Source organism: Callithrix jacchus, chromosome 4 (assembly GCF_049354715.1).
Source record: "Callithrix jacchus isolate 240 chromosome 4, calJac240_pri, whole genome shotgun sequence".
Classification (NCBI taxonomy): domain Eukaryota; kingdom Metazoa; phylum Chordata; class Mammalia; order Primates; family Cebidae; genus Callithrix; species Callithrix jacchus.
Genome location: NC_133505.1, coordinates 156,495,850 through 156,503,891, shown reverse-complemented (window position 1 = coordinate 156,503,891; position 8,042 = coordinate 156,495,850). Strand labels below are relative to the sequence as shown.

At 44.9% G+C, this 8,042-nt stretch overlaps 1 protein-coding gene and 1 pseudogene across 8 annotated transcripts in view; one reads left to right on the top strand and one right to left on the bottom strand.

Annotated features, from left to right (window-relative positions):
- Nucleotides 1-3,707: 3,707 nt before the first annotated feature.
- LOC118153017 (uncharacterized) lies at nucleotides 3,708-5,501 on the bottom strand (annotated as a pseudogene). The gene has a single exon (XR_013534626.1). The product of XR_013534626.1 is annotated as an uncharacterized LOC118153017 (transcript).
- LATS1 (large tumor suppressor kinase 1) overlaps nucleotides 4,925-8,042 on the top strand; it is a 52,043-nt gene continuing 48,925 nt past the window's right edge. For all 7 annotated transcript variants that reach the window (XR_013534625.1, XM_035296946.3, XM_002747105.7 and 4 more), the window contains exon 1: nucleotides 4,925-5,155. The gene's annotated coding sequence lies outside the window, so the exon portion shown is untranslated. The remainder of the gene's footprint in view (nucleotides 5,156-8,042) is intronic.

The following is an 8,042-nucleotide window of genomic DNA, read 5'->3' as shown; positions in this document are numbered from 1 at the left end:
CTTGTTCAGCTCAGGGTAGGTTTTTTCCTAGCACTGAAAAGTAGACCAGGCCGGGCTCGGTGGCTCACGCCTGTAATCACAGCACTTTGGGAGGCTGAGGCAGGCAGATTACGAGGTCGAGATCGAGACCATCCTGGCCAACATGGTGAAACCCCGTCTCTACTAAAAATACAAAAATTAGCTGGGCGTGGTGGTGCATGCCTGTAGTCCCAGCTACTCAGAAGGCTGAGGCAGGAGAATTGCTTGAACCCAGGAGTCAGAGATTGCAGTGAGCCAAGATTGTGCCACTGTACTCCAGCCTGGCGCCTGGCAACGGAGCAAGACTCTGTCTCAAAAAAAAAGAAAAGTAGACCAGATAATTCAGATAATTGCCATTACCCTAAATATCAGTTCAAGGACTTATCAGCCTAACTGTACTTCCCCAGTTCCTAGCAACAAAACTGAACCTGATTTACCTGTCTGCCAGTTTACAGACACTACAGGAAACAAAAGAACATGTTAAATGACAACATGGGATGCAACTGTTGAGAAATTCTATAAGACAAGGTGGCTTCTTAATAAAAACATTGTTTTAGCAGTAATGAATGGCTCTGGGCCTGGAGGAGGTGTTTATAGTTAAACACAGTATTTTGGCAGAGAAATATATACATTCATACCAAATGGGAACAATGAAAACTCAGTGGCTCACAATGCTTCAGGACCAATTTTCACTCTTTCTGATTCAGTAATAAAAACAGCCAGGCATGGTGACTTGTGCCTGTGGTTCTAGCTACTCAGGAGGCTGAACTGGAAGGATTGCTTGAGCCTGGGAGATGAAGGTTGCAGTGAGCCATGGTTGTACCAGTGCACTCCAGCCTGGGTGGCAGAGTGACACCCTGCCTCAAAAATAAATAAATAAATAATAATTTTTTAAAAACACCATAACTGTGGATTTTCCTTTGCCCTTCTATTTCCCTTTGTACAAATGGCTATTAGCATAGCCTAAAGCCTGCTGAGGCGGTGGCCCTCTCTGCCCAGTGCAGGCACCCTCAGATCCTACTCAGCAGGCTAACATCCTTGCTGTGAATGGGCCTCAAACTCATTCTCATTCATGGAAAAGACCCTGGCTCTTAGGTGGCACATTTTCCATGTATTGTGAATAGTAAGCCTGTTTTTGCCTCACCTCACCTTTCTTTTCTCTCTCTTTTTTTTTAAATGGAGTCGCTCTGTCACCCATACTGGAATGCAGTGGCCTGATCTCAGCTCACTGCAACTTTCACCTCCCAGGTTCAAGCAGTTCTGCCTCAGCCTCCCAAGTATCTAGGATTACAGACACACACCACCATACCTGGCTAATTTTTTTGTAATTTTAGTAGAGACAGGGTTTCGCCATGTAGGTCAGGCTGGTCTTGAACACCTGACCTCAAGTAGTCCATCCACCTTGATTTCCCAGAATGCTGGGGTTACAGGCAAGAATCATCGAGCCCAGCCTCTTCTGTTTTTATCTGTAATGACCACTGCCGAAAACTCTGAAGTTTTCATATATGTTGCTAACATCTTCTCAATTTCTAGCAGCCATATATAAAATTTCCGTTGATCATTATAAGTGAGTAAGTGGTAGAGGCTTTAAGGCTTTCAGGGTATTTGTAACCATAAGAGGAATACATTTTAACAGTGTTACATTTCATGCCAATTGACAAGTTCTGCCAATTTTAATAAGAAACTAAGCTATATGTAATATAACACCATAATTTATGAATCTGTTCATTGTCACTGCCTTTATTAAACTATAGTTTCTTTCAAGGGTTGCAGGTTCTTAGAGGTAGAAAGTACCTTGGCGAGCATCTCCAGCCTAAAATTCATGATTCCTTCTACAGTTTTCCCAACAAATTCCCAAAAAAGTATCATCTACCCTATACTTAAAAACATATGGTGGCTCACGCCTGTAATCCTAGCACTTTGGGAGGCCAAGGTGGGTGGGTCACCTGAGGTCAGGAGTTCAAGATCAGCCTGGCCAACATGCCAGAACCCGGTTGCTACTAAAAATGCAAAAATAAAGTAGCTGGGCATGGTGGCAGGCATCTATAATCTCAGCTACTCAGGAGGCTGAGGGAAGAGAATCGCTTGAACCCAGGGGTAGAGGTTGCAGTGAGCCGAGATCACACCACTTTACTCCAGCCTAGGCGAAAGAGTGAAACTGCATCTCAAAAAATATATGTATATATATGGTGATAAATATTCCCATTTTCCAATGAGGCTTCACATTTGAACAGCTCTAATTGATACAGCATTATGGCAGGATTTTAGTGTAAGAGTGGGACCCAAAACAATCCTGTAAAAAGGTACAGTCCTGGTGTAATGTTAACACACTGATCATGTGAGCCTATGAGATGAGCCAATCACCAATTACGTTATATTTGAATCTAATCTGTGTTGGGATCCTTTACCATAGGGTTTCACTAAATAAATGAATTTTCATATACTGAACTGAAATTTGCTTTCATTTGTCTTACCTCAGGAGCCACCCACACAAAATTCCTTTCATATTCAAATATTCAAAAGTGATTATTATAGTCTCTCCAGTGAAGGTTTCCTTCTTACTGTTTCTTGTCATTTTTGGCTAAATCCTTCTTATCCTTCAAGACTCCTTCTAGGTGTCATTTTCTCCAGACAGCTTTTACTGGCCTCCAGCAATCTGGACTAAGTTGCACTCTGCTTCAAAAGCCCATTGTGCAGAATTTAAATTGTGCTCAAAGCAATGTGTTAAGGAGCCTGTCTCCCCCTACTGGGCTACAAGATCAAGTGTATAGTGTTTAACAGTATCTGAACCATAGTAAGCAATGAATCACTATTAACTGACCTGAGCTAAACTCACAATCTTGTTGTCCCTTTAAAAAATACTCCTCTTTGTCAAAGGTCCTCTTTTTTTTCCTTCTTTTTTTGAGTCTAAGTCTCCCTCACCCAGGCTGGAGTGCAATGGCACGATCTCCGCTCACTGGAATCTCTGCTTCCCGGTTCAAGCGATTCTCCTGTCTCAGCCTCCCTAGTAGCACGGATTACAGGTGTGTGCCACCACACCCGGCTAATTTTTTTGTATTTTTAGTAGAGATGGGGTTTACCACATAGGCCAGGCTGGTCTCAAACTCCTGACCTCACGTGGTATACCTGCCACAGTCTCCCAAACTGCTGGGATTACAAGCATAAGTTACCACACTCGGCCAGAGGCCCTTTTAAGTGTGACTTCCAAGATAAACACTTTTTCATCATTGTCTTTGCTGATTATGACAGAAACCTTGCCATCGTTTTTCTAGGAATAATATTCCTTTGTAATGCTGTCTCCGCTTTCTGAAGTGTTCACATGTGATTCTCCTAAGCCACACTTCCTATATTCAGGAGTTAATACAGATGGTTTTTAATCCTTAATATGGGCCTATCCTTCTTGTTCTAAGAAAAATTTCATTTCAATATAGGAAAGGACTAACAATTTTCTTTGTATCTTTTGTAGAAGCTAATTATTTTCTACATAATTGGCCCAGCATGCTCTCTCCATTTTAATCCCATTGATTAGGAAAGATGTTTGAGACAAGATTTAACTCTCACTTAGGCCGGAGTGCAGTAGTGTGATCCCTGGTTCACTGCAGCCTTGACTTCCTGGGCCCAAGTGATTCTCCCACCTCGGTCTCCCAAGTATCTGGACTACAGACATGTACCACCAAGCCTGATTATTGTTTGCAATTTTTATTGAAATGGGGTTTCACTATATTGCCCAGGCTGGTCTTGAACTCCTGGACTCAAGCAATCTACTTGCCTTGGGGTCCCAAAGTGCTAAGCTGGAGTGCAGTGGTGCGGCTCACTGCAACCTCTACCTCCTTGATTCAAGAGATTCTCCTGCCTCAGCCTCCCGAGTAGCTGGGACTACAGGTGTGCACCACCATGCCCAACTAATTTTTGTATTTTTAGTAGAGACGGGGTTTCACTGTGTTGGCCATGCTGGTCTTGAACTCCTGACTTTGTGATCCGCCTGCCTGGCCTCCCAAAGTGCTGGGATTACAAGCGTGAGCCACCATGGCCAGCGGAACATAATCTTTTAACAGGTTTTCACATTTGGATTTCTGAATACAGTAAGCAGCCAGTTATTACTTTAACATCAGAAAAAGACGTCTGTAATTTTTTTGTAGTCTATAGTAGAAAAATTACGAAAGAAGTTACTTGAAAACACTATATTTTCTAGAGGAAAAACTGGCAAAGGCACTCTTCACAAAGGGTGGACAGTACCTTACACATCAAACCCAGTGATCCCATCCCAGATTTTCTATTCAACTTTACTAGAAGTAAAACCTCTTGTCTTGTCACACCGTCACCGTTATTCCAGTTAGGCAATAACGACCTCCTCCTACGGATGCAGTTGACAGGTCAGATCTCTAAACTCTGCTAATCGGTCCTGGCTCAAGAACTTCTTCTTGGCTGATTCAGAAAATACAGATGCTGGAACCTCATGGGCTTGTTCGGGGAAAGAACGCTAAGCAAGAATAAAATTTTATTTCAAAGCGCCAAAACTCGAATTTTGAGGTCCACAGCGAAGTTTCCCAGAACAACTCAACAGTTGTTCCCTTCGGAGAACGAAGCTCCGTGAAATGCGCATCCCTACTCGGTCCAGAGAAAGAGATCAATGGGAAAAAGGATTCAATCAACCGAGTGGGCTGGGCAGGAGAGAGCCTTAACCCACGGCCGCGGGCGAGTCTTCTGGGCAGGGCAGGCGGGAGCGACGTGGGGCGACGCTCACGAAGGCTCTGAGCGGCGGGCCACGCAACGAGGCCCAGAGGCCTCGGTTGCGCGCTCCCTAGCTGCTGCCGGGCGGGCAGAAGCCCCCAGTCTTCGGCCCCCGCGCAAGCGACGCCGGGAAATGCCCACATCCGGGAAACCTGCAACGGAGTGCGGCGGCGGCGACATTGAGTGGAAGGCAAAATGGCGGCGGCGGCAGTGGCCTGGTGTTAAGGGGAGAGCCAGGTCCTCGGGACCCCCGCGACGGGCCACAGTGGCCCGCGGCAGCCCTCCGGCGTCTCTACCCGCTCTGCCCCACCAGGGATACTTGGGGTTGCTGGGACGGGCTCCGGCCGTCTAGGCGCCCGCCCTCGGGCCGGTGGCCGCTGTCCAGGAGCTCTCCTTTCCCCTCCAGGTAGGTCCGGGGCTGGCGTAGCGGGTGGGGCTCACTTCTCCCGAGCTGGAGTTGGCGGGGCGGTGGCCGCTGGGGCCCACGCCCATCCCCGCTGGCGGGGGTCCAGAGGTTGCTGTGGACTGGCGGGCCGCGGCGGCCCGCTCCGGGCCTGACTGGGCTGGTTGCATTGACCTGAGCTGAGCCCTGCCCTGGGGAAGCGAGGGTTGGCCGCGCCCGGTGCTGCAGGAAGAGCCCCGGGCATTTCGGCCTCGGAAGTGCACGTTGGGCAGGGAAGAGCCTACCTTGCTGGCGGCCTTGCGCCGACTGTCTCCCACCCCACCCCCAAACGCGGGTCGGCGGTGTCCACAGGGAAGGAACGGGAAAGGTGGTTCTGAAGGAAATTTGCAGTGAAAGAGCTACAGTTTTTTGAATCCCAGAGGGCTCTGATCCTGGGTGTATCTTGAAGAAATCCTGGGAGTCTCTTATTTCTAGTTCAATGTGATAAAGGTTACTGTTCATAGTTGGAAATGGTGGGAGAGGTGGAGAGGTCTTTACGGAGTAGGGGTGTGTATATAAATACAGAAAATGAAGGAACGACAATTTAGGGAACAGCGTTTTTTATAACCTGAAAGGGCTTGTAGCTCAATGAATGACTTCCAGATGACTTAATCCCCATTCTGACTTCTCTGTCAATTTCTAATGGAACATAATTTAATGTTTGTCAACTCATATGTTAATACAACTTATAAAACATATATCATCCTCCAGAAGTTATTCATAAATCTTGTGAACAGTAAGTATAGTCTCCTGCACAGAAATAATACTGTATAACTCCAGTTTTGGAAATGAATTTGAATGTTAGTGATCATGAAGCTTGTCAGACCTTTACGAATTGTTTATTGAAGGTTAAAAATTTTTATCCATTTTCCTTCATGAGGAAGAAAAGGTAGGACATTATAGTTGGAATGAATGTTCTCTGCTACGAAAACAAAGCTTATCTCTGATGGTAAAATGGGGTAGTTGATTCCCTAAGGCAGTGGAAGAGTTTGAACAGTGAAAGAAGTAGCATTGTGTTAGTTCCATTGGCTGCTACTGCAAGAAACTAGATCATGGTCCATTCCTGGAACAGCACATTCTGTGCCTAAATATTGATTGAATATGACTTGTTGCTCTCCAAAAACAAGTAAAAAAAATTTTTTTGGCTGTATTTTAAATGTATAATATCTGGCTTTCATTGTGTAGGTCGTTTTTATTTTTGTTTTTATTGCTAGTCCTTGTTATGCTGTATACATAGTCTTGGAATGGTTCTAACTCTGGTTATTTATTCTAGATGTTTTATTTATATTAGTGGGAGATTGTTATACATCACAAAAGTTAGTCATTGAATAACATTTCCACCAAGTAGAAGCAGCAGTCCTTTTTCAGCATTTTTCACTTTTGATCCCACAATTATTAGAAAGTGAACAGAAGAAAATGTCAGTATCCAGTTTCCTGAATATCGCTGTTTATACGAATGAGACTATGCTGCTAAAAAAAGAAACAGCACATATTATTGTTGCTGTCCTTATTACTGATCTGGTCAAAGCTATGACATAGTCATCTTTTTTTTTTTTTAAATGGGGACTCGCTATGTTGCCTGTGCTGGATTCCAACTCCTGGGCTTGAACAGTCCTCCCACCACAGCCTCTCAAGTAGCTGGGACTACAGGCGCACTACTGCACCCAGCTAGGGTACCTTTCTGATAAACTTAATTCAACCCAATCTTATGTAATGGTACCTGTTTTTTTCCAAAGTTGGACAAACTAATGGATGATACTTGTTTGTCGTTTGTATTTTTGATGAGGGTCTGAACTTTAAAAAATAATAATAAGGCCAGGCGTGGTGGCTCAAGCCTGTAATCCCAGCACTTTGGGAGGCCGAGGCGGATGGATCATGAGGTCAAGAGATCGAGACCTTCCTGGTCAACATGATGAAACCTCATCTCTACTAAAAATACAAAAAAAATTAGCTGGGTATGGTGGCGCGTGCCTGTAATCCCAGCTACTCAGGAGGCTGAGGCAGGAGAATTGCCTGAACCCAGGAGGCGGAGGTTGCGGTGAGCCGAGATCGCACCATTGCACTTCAGCCTGGATAACAAGAGTGAAACTCCGTCTCAAAAAAAAAATAGAGATTTGTCATACCCAGGCAGTTTGATTCCAGAGCTCTTACTTTTAACGATTAGGTTAAAAATCATTGAAAGTTACGGAGTAGCTGGGCATGGTGGCTCACGCCTGTAATCCCAGCACTTTGGGAGGCCGAGGCAGGCAGATCACAAGGTCAGAAGATTGAGATCATCCTGGCCAATACAGTGAAACCCTGTCTTTAAAAAAAAAAAAAAAGATGGTGAAACATCTCTACTAAAAATACAAAAAAATAGCTGTGTATAATGGTGTGTGCCTGTAATCCCAGCTACTTGGGAGGCTGAGGCAGGAGAATTGCTTGAACCCAGGAGGTGAAGGTTGCAGTGAGCAGAGATCATGCCACTGCACTCCAAGCTGGGCCACAGAGCAAGACTCTGTCTCAAAAAAAGAGAAAATAATACAATTGAGGTAACAAGGAGATTTCGTCTTTTATTTATGGCTAAGTTACGCACGTGCAATGACCGCTACTCCAGAACTTCTCTGCTGTGGACCTGAAAAATATCTTTTAACGTTGATCTCAAGATATACTCTATTTATTTATTTTTTGTGGGACAGAGTTCGAGTCTTGCTCTGATGCTTAGGCTGGAGAGTGTAGTAGCACAGTCACGGCTCACTGCAGCCTCAGCCTCCCCAGTAGCTGGGACTGCAGGTGCACACCAACATACTTGGCTGTGTTTTGTTTTTTTTTTTTTTTTTTTTTCTATTTTTTGTAGAGACAGGGTCTCCCT